Raw genomic sequence first — 18,436 nt, 5'->3', positions numbered from 1 at the left:
CCATTATGGATGACCGGACCCCCGAGTCAGCGCTGCAGGGGATCTGATCATCCATTTGAGTTACCGCACTGCCGCAGATGCAGTGAACTGTATTGATCACGGCATCGGAGGGGTTAAAGGCGGACATCCGCATGATCGAGGATGTCGGCCATTACCGGCGGGTCCCTGGCTGCTGTCAGCAGCCGGGATCTGCTGCGCATGACCTGAGCATCGCTCCGATGCTCGCAGTCATGTACAGGACGTAAATGTACGTTGTCACGATGCCGGCTGGCAGGTAGTGGACCCTCTGTGCCAGAGAGGGATTGGCGTGGACCGTGCTAGTGGACCGGTTCTAAGCCACTACTGGTTTTCACCAGAGCCCGCCGCAAAGCGGGATGGTCTTGCTGCGGCGGTAGTGACCAGGTCGTATCCACTAGCAACGGCTCACCTCTCTGGCTGCTGAAGATAGGCGCGGTACAAGGGAGTAGGCAGAAGCAAGGTCGGACGTAGCAGAAGGTCGGGGCAGGCAGCAAGGATCGTAGTCAGGGGCAACGGCAGAAGGTCTGGAAACACAGGCAAGGAACACACAAGGAACGCTTTCACTGGCACTAAGGCAACAAGATCCGGCAAGGGAGTGCAAGGGAAGTGAGGTAATATAGGGAAGTGCACAGGTGAAAACCCTAATTGGAACCACTGCGCCAATCAGCGGCGCAGTGGCCCTTTAAATCGCAGAGACCCGGCGCGCGCGCGCCCTAGGGAGCGGGGCCGCGCGCGCCGGGACAGAACAGACGGGGAGCGAGTCAGGTAGGGGAGCCGGGGTGCGCATCGCGAGCGGGCGCTACCCGCATCGCGAATCGCATCCCGGCTGGCAGCAGGATCGCAGCGCCCCGGGTCAGAGGACGTGACCGGAGCGCTGCAGCGGAGGGAGTGAAGCGAGCGCTCCGGGGAGGAGCGGGGACCCGGAGTGCTCGGCGTAACAGTACCCCCCCCCTTGGGTCTCCCCCTCTTCTTGGAGCCTGAGAACCTGAGGAGCAGACTTTTGTCAAGGATGTTGTCCTCAGGTTCCCAGGATCTCTCTTCAGGACCACAACCCTCCCAGTCTACTAAAAAAAAATTTTTCCCTCTGACCTTTTTGGCAGCCAAAATTTCCTTGACCGAGAAGACGTCCGAGGAGCCGGAAACAGGAGTGGGAGGAACAGATTTGGGGGAAAAACGGTTGAGGATGAGTGGTTTGAGAAGAGAGACGTGAAAGGCATTAGGGATACGAAGAGAAGGAGGAAGAAGAAGTTTATAAGAGACAGGATTAATTTGACACAAAATTTTGAAAGGACCAAGATAGCGTGGTCCCAACTTGTAGCTAGGGACACGGAAGCGGACATATTTAGCGGAGAGCCATACCTTGTCTCCAGGGGAAAAAACGGGGGGAGCTCTTCTTTTCTTATCCGCGAACCTCTTCATGCGTGAAGAAGCCTGTAAGAGAGAATTTTGGGTCTCTCTCCATATAATGGAAAGGTCACGAGAAATTTCATCCACAGCGGGCAGACCAGAGGGCAAGGGGGTAGGGAGGGGGGGAAGAGGGTGACGGCCGTACACCACGAAAAATGGGGATTTGGAGGAAGATTCAGAGACCCTGAAGTTATACGAAAATTCGGCCCATGGAAGGAGATCTGCCCAGTCATCCTGGCGGGAGGAAACAAAATGTCGCAAATAATCACCCAGGATCTGGTTAATTCTTTCTACTTGTCCATTGGACTGGGGATGATATGCAGAGGAAAAATTTAATTTAATCTTGAGTTGTTTACAGAGAGCCCTCCAGAATTTAGACACGAATTGGACCCCTCTATCCGAGACAATCTGCGTAGGCAACCCGTGAAGACGAAAAATGTGTACAAAAAATTGTTTAGCCAACTGAGGCGCAGAAGGAAGACCAGGAAGAGGGATGAAATGTGCCATTTTGGAGAATCGATCAACGACCACCCAAATAACGGTGTTGCCACGGGAAGGGGGTAAATCAGTAATAAAATCCATACCAATCAGAGACCAAGGCTGTTCGGGGACAGGCAGAGGATGAAGAAAACCAGCGGGCTTCTGGCGAGGAGTCTTATCCCGGGCACAGATAGTGCAGGCTCGCACAAAGTCCCCAACATCCGTCTCCAGAGTCGGCCACCAATAGAAGCGGGAGATGAGTTGCACAGATTTCTTGATGCCCGCATGACCTGCGAGATGGGAGGAGTGACCCCATTTGAGGATTCCGAGGCGTTGGCGTGGAGAAACAAAGGTCTTTCCTGGAGGAGTCTGCCTGATGGAGGCAGGAGAAGTGGAGATCAGGCAGTCAGGTGAAATGATGTGTTGCGGAGGGAGATCAACTTCTGAGGCATCCGAGGAACGAGAGAGAGCATCGGCCCTAATGTTCTTATCGGCAGGACGAAAGTGAATCTCAAAATTAAATCGGGCAAAGAACAGAGACCACCGGGCCTGGCGAGGATTCAGCCGTTGGGCCGACTGGAGGTAGGAGAGGTTCTTGTGGTCGGTGTAGATAATAACAGGAAATCTTGATCCCTCCAGCAGATGCCTCCATTCCTCAAGTGCTAATTTAATGGCTAGAAGCTCTCGATCCCCGATGGAGTAGTTCCTCTCCGCTGGAGAGAAGGTCCTAGAGAAAAAACCACAAGTGACAGCATGCCCGGAAGGATTTTTTTGTAGAAGAACAGCTCCAGCTCCTACTGAGGAGGCATCAACCTCCAATAGGAAGGGTTTGGAAGGGTCAGGTCTGGAGAGCACGGGAGCCGAAGAAAAGGCAGACTTGAGTCGTTTAAAGGAGTCTTCTGCTTGAGGAGGCCAGGACTTGGGATCAGCATTTTTCTTGGTTAAAGCCACGATAGGAGCCACAATGGTAGAAAAATGTGGAATAAATTGCCTGTAATAATTGGCGAACCCCAAAAAGCGTTGGATAGCACGGAGTCCGGAGGGGCGTGGCCAATTTAAGACGGCAGAGAGTTTGTCTGGATCCATCTGTAGTCCCTGGCCAGAGACCAAATATCCTAGAAAAGGAAGAGATTGGCATTCAAACAGACATTTCTCAATTTTGGCATAGAGTTGGTTGTCACGAAGTCTCTGAAGAACCATACGGACATGCTGGCGGTGTTCTTCTAGATTGGCAGAAAAAATTAGGATATCGTCCAGATATACCACAACACAGGAGTATAACAGATCACGAAAAATTTCATTGACAAAGTCTTGGAAGACGGCAGGGGCATTGCACAGTCCAAAGGGCATGACCAGATACTCAAAGTGTCCATCTCTGGTGTTAAAAGCCGTTTTCCACTCGTCCCCCTCTCTGATGCGGATGAGGTTATAGGCGCCTCTTAAGTCCAATTTAGTGAAGATGTGGGCACCTTGGAGGCGATCAAAGAGTTCAGAGATGAGGGGTAAGGGGTAGCGGTTCTTAACCGTGATTTTATTAAGACCGCGGTAGTCAATGCAAGGACGTAGGGAGCCATCTTTTTTGGACACAAAGAAAAATCCGGCTCCGGCAGGAGAGGAGGATTTACGGATAAAGCCCTTTTTTAGATTCTCCTGGACGTATTCGGACATGGCAAGAGTCTCTGGGGCAGAGAGAGGATAAATTCTGCCCCGGGGTGGAGTAGTACCCGGGAGGAGGTCGATAGGGCAATCATAAGGCCTGTGAGGAGGTAGAGTCTCAGCTTGTTTTTTGCAGAAAACATCCGCGAAGTCCATATAGGCCTTAGGGAGACCGGTTACTGGAGGAACCACAGAGTTACGGCAAGGGTTACTGGGAACCGGTTTTAGACAGTTCTTGGAACAAGAGGACCCCCAACTCTTGATCTCCCCAGTGGACCAATCCAGGGTTGGGGAATGAAGTTGAAGCCAGGGAAGTCCAAGGAGAATCTCCGAGGTGCAATTGGGGAGGACCAAAAGTTCAATCCTCTCATGATGAGATCCGATGCTCATAAGAAGGGGCTCCGTGCGGAAACGTATGGTACAGTCCAATCTTTCATTATTTACACAATTGATGTAGAGGGGTCTGGCGAGACTGGTCACTGGGATGTTGAACCTGTTGACGAGAGAGGCCAAAATAAAATTTCCTGCAGATCCAGAGTCCAAGAAGGCCACTGTAGAGAAGGAGAAGGCAGAGGCAGACATCCGCACAGGCACAGTAAGACGTGGAGAAGCAGAGTAGACATCAAGGACTGTCTCACCTTTGTGCGGAGTCAGCGTACGTCTTTCCAGGCGGGGAGGACGGATAGGACAATCCCTCAGGAAGTGTTCGGTACTAGCACAGTACAGGCAGAGGTTCTCCATACGGCGTCGTGTCCTCTCTTGAGGTGTCAGGCGAGACCGGTCGACCTGCATAGCCTCCACGGCGGGAGGCACAGGAACAGATTGCAGGGGACCAGAGGAGAGAGGAGCCGAGGAGACGAAACGCCTCGTGCGAACAGAGTCCATATCTTGGCGGAGTTCCTGACGCCTTTCAGAAAAACGCATGTCAATGCGAGTGGCTAGGTGAATAAGTTCATGTAGATTAGCAGGAATTTCTCGTGCGGCCAGAACATCTTTAATGTTGCTGGATAGGCCTTTTTTGAAGGTCGCGCAGAGGGCCTCATTATTCCAGGACAATTCTGAAGCAAGTGTACGGAATTGTACGGCATACTCGCCAACGGAAGAATTACCCTGGACCAGGTTCAACAGGGCAGTCTCAGCAGAAGAGGCTCGGGCAGGTTCCTCAAAGACACTTCGGATTTCCGAGAAGAAGGAGTGTACAGAGGCAGTGACGGGGTCATTGCGGTCCCAGAGCGGTGTGGCCCATGACAGGGCTTTTCCGGACAGAAGACTGACTACGAAAGCCACCTTAGACCTTTCAGTGGGAAACAGGTCCGACATCATCTCCAGATGCAGGGAACATTGGGAAAGAAAGCCACGGCAAAACTTAGAGTCCCCATCAAATTTATCCGGCAAGGATAAGCGTATCCCAGGAGCGGCCACTCGCTGCGGAGGAGGTGCAGGAGCTGGCGGAGGAGATGACTGCTGAAGCTGTGGTAGCAACTGTTGTAGCATAACGGTCAGTTGAGACAGCTGTTGGCCTTGTTGCGCTATCTGTTGTGACTGCTGGGCGACCACCGTGGTGAGGTCAGCGACAACTGGCAGAGGAACTTCAGCGGGATCCATGGCCGGATCTACTGTCACGATGCCGGCTGGCAGGTAGTGGACCCTCTGTGCCAGAGAGGGATTGGCGTGGACCGTGCTAGTGGACCGGTTCTAAGCCACTACTGGTTTTCACCAGAGCCCGCCGCAAAGCGGGATGGTCTTGCTGCGGCGGTAGTGACCAGGTCGTATCCACTAGCAACGGCTCACCTCTCTGGCTGCTGAAGATAGGCGCGGTACAAGGGAGTAGGCAGAAGCAAGGTCGGACGTAGCAGAAGGTCGGGGCAGGCAGCAAGGATCGTAGTCAGGGGCAACGGCAGAAGGTCTGGAAACACAGGCAAGGAACACACAAGGAACGCTTTCACTGGCACTAAGGCAACAAGATCCGGCAAGGGAGTGCAAGGGAAGTGAGGTAATATAGGGAAGTGCACAGGTGAAAACCCTAATTGGAACCACTGCGCCAATCAGCGGCGCAGTGGCCCTTTAAATCGCAGAGACCCGGCGCGCGCGCGCCCTAGGGAGCGGGGCCGCGCGCGCCGGGACAGAACAGACGGGGAGCGAGTCAGGTAGGGGAGCCGGGGTGCGCATCGCGAGCGGGCGCTACCCGCATCGCGAATCGCATCCCGGCTGGCAGCAGGATCGCAGCGCCCCGGGTCAGAGGACGTGACCGGAGCGCTGCAGCGGAGGGAGTGAAGCGAGCGCTCCGGGGAGGAGCGGGGACCCGGAGCGCTCGGCGTAACATACGTCCTGGTGTGTTAAAGGGATACTACCGTGGAAAACTTTTTTTTTTAAATCAACTGGTGCCAGAAAGTTAAACAGTTTTGTAAATCACTTCTATTAAAAAAAATCTTAATCCCTCCAGTAGTTTTTAGGGGCTGTATACTAAAGAGAAATCCAAAAAAGAAATGCATTTCCTGTGAAGTCCTGACCACAGTGCTCTCTGCTGACCTCTGCTGTCCATTTTAGGAACTGGAGAAAATCCCCATAGCAAACATATGCTTCTCTGGACAGTTCCTAAAATGGTCAGCAGAGGTCAGCAGAGAGCACTGACAATGAGTGATTTACAAATCTGTTTAACTTTCTGGCACCAGTTGATTTAAAAAAAAAAAAAAAAAGTTTTCCACGGTAGTACCCCTTTAACCTCTTAAGGACCCATGACGTACGTGTATGTCATGAGCAGTGGCGTTGCTAGGGTTGTCACCTGGTGCGGTAGAAAATTGTGTCACCCCCATACCTCCCCCCCCCTCAGTAAGTTTTTAGTCTGTTGTGACAGACACCACTGGTGTAGCGCATTGTGAGAAATTCCAGTATAATAATCAGATATACCAGTTGCCACAGAATAGGAAAGTGTTAAAGAAGTTTTCACCATTTAAATATACAGCTCCCAGAATTACTTAAAGGGGTACTCCACTGGAAAACATTTACTTTTATATCAACTGGTGCCAGAAAGTTAAACAGATTTTTAAATTACTTTTATTTAAAATCTTAATCCTTACAGTACTTATAAGCTGGTGTATGCTCCACAGGAAGTTGTGTAGTTTTTTTCCAGTCTGACCACAGTGTTATTTGCTGACACCTCTGTCCATGTCAGGAACTGTCCAGAGCAGGATAGGTTTGCTATGGGGATTTGCTCCTACTATGGACAGTTCTTGACATGGACAGAGGTGTCAGCACAGAGCACTGTGGTCAGACAGAAAATAAATTAAAAAAGAAAAGAACTTCCTGTGAATCACTTATACAGCAGCTAATAAGTACTGGAAGGATTAAGATTTTTAAATAGAAGTAATTTACAAATCTGTTTAACTTTGTAGCACCAATTGATAAAAAAAAAAATGTTTTCCAGTAGAGTACCCCTTTGAGCAGTGGTGAGGTTATGCTGGGAGTTGTAGTTTCACTGACCTAACTGTAGAACTGACAAATGACTACAGCTCTGATAGGACATAGAGAGGAGAATGTACAATGATATCAGTGACTACAGGTGACGTCTCCTCTATAGTGAGGAGAATACACAATGATATCAGTGATTACAGGTGACGTCTTCTCTATAGTCTTTCCTCATCTAATTCAGATGGTACATACCGTCTGGTCAGCCTAAAACTTCTGTCTGTAGAATGTGTCACATCCTCACTATGTCCGCGCATTCTCATCCTCTATATGAAAACAAGTATTATTATAAACCTGCCAGACACTGTATCCTCTAAATATAATACTACTATACTGTCACGATGCCGGTTGGCAGGAGGTGGATCCTCTGTGCCAGAGAGGGATTGGCGTGGACCGTGCTAGTGGACCGGTTCTAAGTCACTACTGGTTTTCACCAGAGCCCGCCGCAAAGCGGGATGGTCTTGCTGCGGCGGTAGTGACCAGGTCGTATCCACTAGCAACGGCTCAACCTCTCTGACTGCTGAAGATAGGCGCGGTACAAGGGAGTAGACAGAAGCAAGGTCGGACGTAGCAGAAGGTCGGGGCAGGCAGCAAGGATCGTAGTCAGGGGCAACGGCAGGAGGTCTGGAACACAGGCTAGGAACACACAAGGAAACGCTTTCACTGGCACAATGGCAACAAGATCCGGCGAGGGAGTGCAGGGGAAGTGAGGTATAAATAGGGAGTGCACAGGTGAACACACTAATTAGAACCACTGCGCCAATCAGCGGCGCAGTGGCCCTTTAAATCGCAGAGACCCGGCGCGTGCGCGCCCTAGGGAGCGGGGCCGCGCGCGCCGGGACAGGACCGACGGAGAGCGAGTCAGGTACGGGAGCCGGGGTGCGCATCGCGAGCGGGCGCCACCCGCATCGCGAATCGCATCCCGGCTGGAGGCGGTATCGCAGCGCACCGGGTCAGTGGATCTGACCGGAGCGCTGCAGTAGCGAGAGTGTAGCGAGCGCTCCGGGGAGGAGCGGGGACCCGGAGCGCTCGGCGTAACAGTACCCCCCCCCCTTGGGTCTCCCCCTCTTCTTAGAGCCTGAGAACCTGAGGAGCAGACTTTTGTCTAGGATATTGTCCTCAGGTTCCCAGGATCTCTCTTCAGGCCCACAACCCTCCCAATCGACTAAAAAAAAAAGTTTTCCCTCTGACCTTCTTGGAGGCCAGTATCTCCTTTACGGAGAAGATGTCCGAGGAGCCGGAAACAGGAGTGGGAGAAACAAGTTTGGGAGAGAAACGGTTGATGATGAGTGGTTTAAGAAGAGAAACGTGAAAGGCATTAGGAATACGAAGAGAAGGAGGAAGAAGAAGTTTGTAAGAGACAGGATTAATCTGGCACAAAATTTTGAAAGGACCAAGATAGCGTGGTCCCAATTTGTAGCTAGGGACACGGAAGCGGACATATTTAGCGGAGAGCCATACCTTGTCTCCAGGAGAAAAAATGGGGGGAGCTCTTCTTTTCTTATCAGCAAACTTCTTCATGCGTGATGAAGCCTGTAAGAGAGAATTTTGGGTCTCTTTCCATATGGTGGAAAGATCACGAGATATTTCATCCACAGCGGGCAAACCAGAGGGCAAGGGAGTAGGGAGGGGGGGAAGAGGGTGACGGCCGTACACCACGAAAAATGGGGATTTGGAGGAAGATTCAGAGACTCTGAAGTTATACGAGAATTCGGCCCATGGTAGAAGATCTGCCCAGTCATCCTGGCGGGAGGAAACAAAATGCCGTAAATAATCACCCAGGACCTGGTTAATTCTTTCTACTTGCCCATTGGATTGAGGATGATATGCAGAAGAAAAGTTTAATTTAATCTTGAGTTGTTTACAGAGAGCCCTCCAGAATTTTGACACGAATTGGACACCTCTATCCGAGACGATCTGCGTGGGCAACCCGTGAAGACGAAAAATGTGTACAAAAAATTGTTTTGCCAACTGAGGCGCTGAAGGAAGACCAGGAAGAGGGATGAAATGTGCCATCTTGGAGAATCGATCAACGACCACCCAAACAACAGTGTTGCCACGGGATGGGGGTAAGTCTGTAATAAAGTCCATACCAATCAGAGACCAAGGCTGTTCGGGGACAGGCAGAGGATGAAGAAGACCAGCGGGCTTCTGGCGAGGAGTCTTATCCCGGGCACAGACAGTGCAGGCTCGCACAAAATCCACAACATCCGTCTCCAGAGTCGGCCACCAATAGAAACGAGAGATGAGTTGCACGGATTTCTTGATGCCCGCATGACCTGCGAGATGGGAGGAGTGACCCCATTTGAGGATTCCGAGGCGTTGGCGTGGAGAGACGAAGGTCTTCCCTGGAGGAGTTTGCCTGATGGAGGCTGGAGAAGTGGAGATCAGGCAGTCAGGAGGAATGATGTGTTGCGGAGAGAGCTCTACTTCCGAGGCATCCGAGGAACGAGAGAGAGCATCGGCCCTAATGTTCTTATCGGCAGGCCGAAAGTGAATTTCAAAATTAAATCGGGCAAAGAACAGAGACCACCTGGCCTGGCGAGGATTCAGCCGTTGGGCAGACTGGAGATAGGAGAGGTTCTTGTGATCGGTGTAAATAATAACTGGAAATCTTGATCCCTCCAGCAGATGCCTCCATTCCTCAAGTGCTAATTTAATGGCTAGAAGCTCTCGATCCCCGATGGAGTAGTTCCTCTCCGCCGGAGAGAAGGTCCTAGAAAAAAAAACCACAAGTAACAGCATGCCCGGAAGAATTTTTTTGTAGAAGGACCGCTCCAGCTCCTACTGAGGAGGCATCAACCTCCAATAGGAAGGGTTTAGATGGGTCAGGTCTGGAGAGCACGGGAGCCGAAGAAAAGGCAGACTTGAGCTGTTTAAAGGCGTCTTCCGCTTGAGGAGGCCATGACTTAGGATTGGCATTCTTTTTGGTTAAAGCCACGATAGGAGCCACAATGGTGGAAAAATGTGGAATAAATTGTCTGTAATAATTGGCGAACCCCAAAAAACGTTGGATAGCACGGAGTCCGGAGGGGCGTGGCCAATCTAAGACGGCAGAGAGTTTGTCTGGATCCATTTGTAGTCCCTGGCCAGAGACCAAGTATCCTAGGAAAGGAAGAGATTGACATTCAAACAGACATTTCTCCATTTTGGCATAAAGTTGATTGTCACGAAGTCTCTGAAGAACCATGCGGACATGCTGGCGGTGTTCTTCTAGATTGGCAGAAAAAATCAGGATATCGTCCAGATATACAACAACACAGGAATATAAGAGATCACGAAAAATTTCGTTAACAAAGTCTTGGAAGACGGCAGGGGCGTTGCACAGGCCAAAGGGCATGACCAGATACTCAAAGTGTCCATCTCTAGTGTTAAATGCCGTTTTCCATTCATCCCCCTCTCTGATGCGGATGAGATTATAAGCACCTCTTAAGTCCAGTTTGGTAAAGATGTGGGCACCTTGGAGGCGATCAAAGAGTTCAGAGATGAGAGGTAGGGGGTAGCGGTTCTTTACCGTGATTTTATTAAGACCGCGGTAGTCAATGCAAGGACGTAGGGAGCCATCTTTTTTGAACACAAAGAAAAATCCGGCTCCGGCAGGAGAGGAGGATTTGCGGATAAAGCCCTTTTTTAAATTTTCCTGGATGTACTCAGACATAGCAAGAGTCTCTGGGGCAGAGAGAGGATAAATTCTGCCCCGGGGTGGAGTAGTGCCCGGGAGGAGGTCAATAGGACAGTCATAAGGCCTGTGAGGAGGTAGAGTCTCAGCTTGTTTTTTGCAAAAAACATCCGCAAAGTCCATATAGGCCTTAGGGAGACCGGTTACAGGGGGAACCACAGAGTCACGGCAAGGAGTACTGGGAACCGGTTTAAGGCAGTCCTTGAAACAAGAGGGGCCCCAACTCTTGATCTCCCCAGTGGACCAATCCAGGGTTGGGGAATGGTGTTGAAGCCAGGGTAGTCCAAGGAGAATTTCGGAAGTGCAATTGGGGAGGACCAAAAACTCAATTTTCTCGTGATGAGGTCCGATGCACATTAGCAGGGGTTCCGTGCGGTAACGCACGGCACAGTCCAATCTTTCATTGTTAACACAATTGATGTAGAGGGGTCTGGCGAGACTGGTCACCGGGATGTTGAACCTGTTGACGAGAGAGGCCAAAATAAAATTTCCTGCAGATCCGGAATCCAAGAATGCCATAGTAGAGAAGGAGAAGGTAGAGGCAGATATCCGCACAGGCACAGTAAGACGTGGAGAAGCAGAGTTGACATCAAGGACTGTCTCACCTTTGTGCGGAGTCAGCGTACGTCTTTCCAGGCGGGGAGGACGGATAGGACAATCCTTCAGGAAGTGTTCGGTACCAGCACAGTACAGGCAGAGATTCTCCATGCGGCGTCGTGTCCTCTCTTGAGGTGTCAGGCGAGACCGGTCGACCTGCATAGCCTCCACGGCGGGAGGCACAGGAACGGATTGCAGGGGACCAGAGGAGAGAGGAGCCGGGGAGAAAAAACGCCTCGTGCGAACAAAGTCCATATCCTGGCGGAGCTCCTGACGCCTTTCGGAAAAACGCATGTCAATGCGAGTGGCTAGATGAATGAGTTCATGTAGGTTAGCAGGAATTTCTCGTGCGGCCAGAACATCTTTAATGTTGCTGGATAGGCCTTTTTTAAAGGTCGCGCAGAGGGCCTCATTATTCCAGGATAGTTCTGAAGCAAGAGTACGGAATTGTACGGCGTACTCGCCAACGGAAGAATTACCCTGGACCAGGTTCAACAGGGCAGTCTCAGCAGAAGAGGCTCGGGCAGGTTCCTCAAAGACACTTCGAATTTCCGAGAAGAAGGAGTGTACAGAGGCAGTGACGGGGTCATTGCGGTCCCAGAGCGGTGTGGCCCATGACAGAGCTTTTCCAGACAGAAGGCTGACTATGAAAGCCACCTTAGACCTTTCAGTAGGAAACTGGTCCGACATCATCTCCAAGTGCAGGGAACATTGAGAAAGAAAGCCACGGCAAAATTTAGAGTCCCCATCAAATTTATCCGGCAAGGATAGTCGTAGGCCTGAAGCGGCCACTCGCTGCGGAGGAGGTGCAGGAGCTGGCGGAGGAGATGATTGCTGAAGCTGTGGTAGTAGCTGCTGTAGCATCACGGTCAGTTGAGACAGCTGGTGGCCTTGTTGCGCTATCTGTTGTGACTGCTGGGCGACCACCGTGGTGAGGTCGGCGACAACTGGCAGAGGAACTTCAGCGGGATCCATGGCCGGATCTACTGTCACGATGCCGGCTGGCAGGAGGTGGATCCTCTGTGCCAGAGAGGGATTGGCGTGGACCGTGCTAGTGGACCGGTTCTAAGTCACTACTGGTTTTCACCAGAGCCCGCCGCAAAGCGGGATGGTCTTGCTGCGGCGGTAGTGACCAGGTCGTATCCACTAGCAACGGCTCAACCTCTCTGACTGCTGAAGATAGGCGCGGTACAAGGGAGTAGACAGAAGCAAGGTCGGACGTAGCAGAAGGTCGGGGCAGGCAGCAAGGATCGTAGTCAGGGGCAACGGCAGGAGGTCTGGAACACAGGCTAGGAACACACAAGGAAACGCTTTCACTGGCACAATGGCAACAAGATCCGGCGAGGGAGTGCAGGGGAAGTGAGGTATAAATAGGGAGTGCACAGGTGAACACACTAATTAGAACCACTGCGCCAATCAGCGGCGCAGTGGCCCTTTAAATCGCAGAGACCCGGCGCGCGCGCGCCCTAGGGAGCGGGGCCGCGCGCGCCGGGACAGGACCGACGGAGAGCGAGTCAGGTACGGGAGCCGGGGTGCGCATCGCGAGCGGGCGCCACCCGCATCGCGAATCGCATCCCGGCTGGAGGCGGTATCGCAGCGCACCGGGTCAGTGGATCTGACCGGAGCGCTGCAGTAGCGAGAGTGTAGCGAGCGCTCCGGGGAGGAGCGGGGACCCGGAGCGCTCGGCGTAACATATACACTATACTCTTTGATTATAAACCTTCCATACACCATACCCACTGAATATAATACTACCACACACTGTACATTCTGAATATAATACCAACACATACTGTACACTCTGAATATAAATCTACCACATACTGTACCCCTGAATATAATACCGCCACATACTGTACCCTCTGAATATAATACTACCACACACTGTACATTATGAATATAATACCATCACATTCTGTACCCTCTGAATATAAATTGACCACATACTGTACCCCTGAATATAATACCGCCACACACTGTACCCTCTGAATATAATACTACCACACACTGTACATTCTGAATATAATACCATCACATACTGTACCCTCTGAATATAAATCTACCACATACTGTACCCCTGAATATAATACCGCCACACACTGTACCCCTGAATATAATACTACCACCCACTGTACCCTCTGAATATAATACTGCCACAAACTGCGCCCTTTGAATTTAACGTTGCCATACAGTGCACCCTCTGAATATAATACCACAACCGCAGTAACACCCCTCAACATCCGTTAGCTGATGCTATTACCACGGGAGGGGGGTTTTGGTGGTGTTGCTAGTGGATGATGGGGGTGCTACTACTGGGGGGGTGTTGCTGGAGGATGATGAGGGTGCAACTGGCCATCCCCCCCTGGCAGTATCACCCCCATCATCCATCAGCAGGATCATCCTCCTGGCAGGAGCACCGCCATCATCCACCATCAAGATCTCCTGATGGAGGTGCTACTGCTATGGGTGGGGGTGTTGCTGGTGGATGATGAGGGTGCTACTGCCAGGGGGGGAGCATTAGGTAGGCAGCAGTTCCCCCACATTAGATAGCATATTTTCCCCTCATTAGGCAGCATAGATTCCCCACATTTGGTACGTGTTCCCCTACATTAGGTAGCAATTTCCCCATATTAGGTAGCACAGATTCCCCACATTAGGTAGCATAGATTCCCCCCATTCGGTAGCACAGATTCCCCACATTAGGTAGCATAGACTCTCCACATTTGGTAGCACAGATTCCCCACATTAGGTAGCATAGACTCCCCACATTAGGTAGCATAGACTCCCCACATTAGGTAGCATAGACTCCCCACATTAGGTAGCATAGAATCCCCACATTAGGTAGCATAGACTCCGCACATTTGGTAGTAGTTACCCCACATTAGGCCGCAGGTTCCCTTGCAGGTTCCCCACAATGGGTCAAAGTCTCCCCACATTAGATCGCTGTTTAACCCCCCCCCCCCCCACACACACACACACACATAAAAAAAAAACACATACAACACAGAGAGGCACACACACAAACACACACACAGTCAGAGAGACACACACACAGAGTCACAGTCACACACACACAGTCACACACACACACAGAGTCACACACACACACACAGTCACACACACACACACACAGTAACACACACAGAGTCACACACACAGAAAATAAGGCATACTTGGCACACCAGAAGGCCTCCTACATAATTCCAATACAAGAAATGATTGTGGGCAGTGGTGTAGCGCTCCTGGGTCCCCCTGCAACAACATGCCGGTTGGGTACAGACGGGGGGTGTCGGTGTAGCTGGGGGGGGGGGGGGGGGTGCTGCGGAGCGTCTTGGTGTCACCCCATTAGGTTGGTGTCACCCGGTGTCATTAGGTTGGAGTCCGCTCCCGATCTATAACATGGCCCCGTGTCATAGCGGGCGGGCCCGGCCGTTGTTGTCTAACAACGGCCGGGACCCGTGGCTAATAGCGCGCTGCATTGATCGCGATGCCACGCGCTATTAACCATTTAGACGCGGCGTTCAAAGTTGAACGCTGCGTCTAAAGTGAAAGCATGCCGGTTAGCTCAGGGAGCTGTTCGGGATAGCCGCGGCATCCTGAACAGCTTACATGACAGCTGGAGGGTCCCTACCTGCCTCCTTGCTCTCCGATCGCCGAATGACTGCTCAGATCCAGGCATGAGCAGTCAAGTGGCAGAATCATCGATCAGTGGTTTCTTATGAGAAACCACTGATCAATGTAAAAGATCAGTGTGTGTGGTGTTATAGGTCCCTATGGGATAACAATGATCAGTATGTGCAGTGTTATAGGTCCCTATGGGAGCTATAACACTGCAAAAAAAAAGTGAATAAAGATCATTTAACACCTCCCCTATTAAAAGTTTGAATCACCCCCCCTTTTCCCATAAAACAAAAACCAGTGTAAATAAAAATAATATATGTATATGGTATAGCCGCGTGCGGAAATGTCTGAATTATAAAGATATATCGTTAATTAAACCGCACGGTCAATGGCGTACGCGCAAAAAAATTCTGAAGTCCAAAATAGTGCATTTTTGGTCACTTTTTATATCATGAAAAAATGATCAATAAGTCCTATCAATGCAAAAATGGTACCGCTAAAAACTTCAGATCACGGCGCAAAAAATTTGCCCTCATACCGCCCCATATGCATAAAAATAAAAAAGTTATAGGGGTCAGAAGATGACAATTTTAAACGTATTAATTTTCCTGCATGAAGTTATGATTTTTTCCAGAAGTGCGACAAAATCAAACCTACATAAGTAGGGTAAAAAGTATGGACCTACAGAATAAAGAGAAGGTGTCATTTTTACCGAAAAATGTACTGTGTAGAAACGGAAGCCCCCAAAAGTTACAAAACGGCGTTTTTTTTTCCAATTTTGTCTCACAATGATTTTTTTTTTCCGTTTCGCCGTAGATTTTTGGTAAAATGACTGACGTCAATACAAAGTAGAATTGTTGGCGCAAAAAATAAGCCATCATATGGATTTTTAGGTGCAAAATTGAAAGAGTTATGATTTTTTAAATGTAAGGAGGAAAAAACGAAAATGCAAAAACGGAAAAACCCCGGGTCCTTAAGGGGTTAAGTACCGCCATACCAGGACGTACATTTACGTCCTGCGTCGTTAAGGGGTTAAGTGTTATTAACAAATGTGATGAACACTTTGGGTTTAATGCTGGATGTTGTGTATTCATATATTTCACTCTTTTTATTATAGAATTTAATGGATAAGCTTCATGCAAATTTGGAAAAAGTGTGTATTCTGGCTGCTACATCTATCAGCAGTTTTGCAAAGCTTTCTCACTTAAAAAATCCCCTAATAAGGGGAAAACAGATCATAGTGCGGCCACCACATGTGGTTCTGCTCCACATCACGTCCCAGATACGAAGATCATATTTGTATTATGTCTGGACGGTCACAGAGACATGTCAGAAGATCACATCGCTGGAGCTCATGGCCTCGGAGCATCAACAATATCCAGACCCAAAGGTTCTACAGAGAACTTCAGCCTCCAGATCACTTCTCAGATGTGTGACGCCACCAACACCATAAAATCACTGGGCTAGAGCTTGGCTTACATAATGTGTATCAAGTTTTATTTGCATTTTATTTGTTCTATTTTATGGTGAGATTTATTAACCCCTTTACACAACAGCCTGTTTTGACCTTAATGACAAGGCAAATTTTCAAAATCTGACAAGCGTCCACTTATTTGGTAATAACTTTGGAACGCTTTTACTTATGAAAGCGATTCTGAGATTTTTCGTGACATATTGTACTTTACATTAGTGGTACATTTTGATTTACCGTATATAAGCCGACCCGAATTTAAGCCGAGGCACCTAATTTCACCTCAAAAACCCAGGAAAAGTTATTGACTCGAGTATAAGCCTACATAATCCCCCCTGTCATCATCCAGACCCCCGTGATTATCACCCTTATCATCATTACCCTGTCATCATCCCCCTTCATCATCATCACCTGTCATCATCCCCCCTTCATCATCATCACCCTGTCATCATCCCCCCTTCATCATCATCCCCTGTCATCATCCCCCCTTCATCATCATCCCCTGTCATCATCCCCCCTTCATCATCATCCCCTGTCATCACCCCCCCTTCATCATTACCCTGTCATCATCCCCCCCTTCATCATTACTCTGTCATCATCCCCCCTTCATCATCACCTGTCATCATCCCCCCCTTCATCATTACCCTGTCATCATCCCCCCTTCATCATTACCCTGTCTTCATCCACCCTTCATCATTACTCTGTCATCATCCCCCCTTCATCATTACCCTGTCATCATCCCCCCCTTCATCATTACCCTGTCATCATCCCCCCCTTCATCATTACCCTGTCATCATTACCCTGTCATCATCCCACACCACTGCTCGGGCCTTCGTCATCATCCAGCCCCCCATCCCCCCTTTAGTTTTGTACTCACCTCCGCTTGGCGGGACGTTCGGGTGAGCTGGTCCGGGCCATCTGTGCTGCAGGACCGTCCGGTGGGGAGGGATAGTCGTTCCGGCCTCTTCTCCGCACTTCGCGCCCGGCCCCGGAATGGTAACGTTGCCTTGACGACGACGCACAGGGACGCAACTTTGCGTCCCTGTGCGTCGTCGTCAAGGCAACGTCATCATTCCGGGGCCGGGCGCGAGGCGCGGAGAAGAGGCCCCCCCGGTGAAGATAGACAGCCCGGAACGACTATCCCTCCCCACCGGACTGTCCCTGCTGCACAGATGGCCCCGACCAGCTCACCCTAATGTCCCACCGAGCGGAGGTGAGTGCAAAACTAAAGGGGGGATGGGGGGCTGGATGATGACGAAGGCCCGGGCAGTGGTCCTCAACCTGCGGCCGATGGCTGTCCGGGCATGCTGGGAGTTGGAGTTTTGAAACATCTGGAGGTCCGCAGGTTGAAGACCACTGAGGGCGGAGAGTTCACTGGAGTATAAGCCGAGGGGGGTGTTTTCAGCACAAAAAATCGGCTTATACTCGAGTATAAATGGTATATATTTAGCGTTTTTTGTAAAGGAAAACTAATTTTGCGAAAAAAATGAAAAATTTGCATTTTTCTAGATTTGATATTTTCTGTTCATATGATAAATAGTTCTGCCGCACCAAATTAATGATTAATTCACTTCTACAATATGTCTACCTTATGTTCCCATCATGTGATAAACATTCTTTTACTTTTTTAGAATGTTAGAGGGTTTATAAGTTTAGTAGCAATTTTCCCGATTTTCAATAAAATTGTAAAATCACATTTTTCATGGACCAGTTCAGCTCTGAAGTAGAATTGAGGGGCCTGTATGTTAGATACCCCCATAAATCACCATGTTTTATAAACTGCAGCCCTTAAAGTAGTCAGAATGACATTAAAGAAGTTTATTAACCCTTTGGGCGTTTTGCAGAAATAAAAGCAAAGTGGAGGAAGTAGATTTATTTTAATTTTTTGTAGATTTTTCATTTTAATCCATTTTTTTTTCTTGTAACACAGTAGGTATTGACAAAAAAATAAAACAAGAACTATTCCCCGAATTCTGAGGTACTTAGAAATATCCCACTTCGGCCTTTGTGTGCTACGTATCTCTCACACAGGCATTAGACAT

The 18,436-nt window shown here is 49.8% G+C and overlaps 1 protein-coding gene across 1 annotated transcript in view; it reads left to right on the top strand.

Moving 5' to 3' along the window:
- Positions 1–16,915, top strand: part of LOC130290971 (class I histocompatibility antigen, F10 alpha chain-like) — an 89,520-nt gene extending 72,605 nt beyond the window's left edge. The window contains exon 8 of the mRNA XM_056539257.1: positions 16,041–16,915. The gene's annotated coding sequence lies outside the window, so the exon portion shown is untranslated. The remainder of the gene's footprint in view (positions 1–16,040) is intronic.
- Positions 16,916–18,436: the final 1,521 nt, after the last annotated feature.

Source organism: Hyla sarda, chromosome 9, assembly GCF_029499605.1.
Source record: "Hyla sarda isolate aHylSar1 chromosome 9, aHylSar1.hap1, whole genome shotgun sequence".
NCBI lineage: Eukaryota > Metazoa > Chordata > Amphibia > Anura > Hylidae > Hyla > Hyla sarda.
The sequence above is the reverse complement of the archived record's forward strand: the minus strand, read 5'-3'. Positions and strand labels throughout refer to the sequence as shown.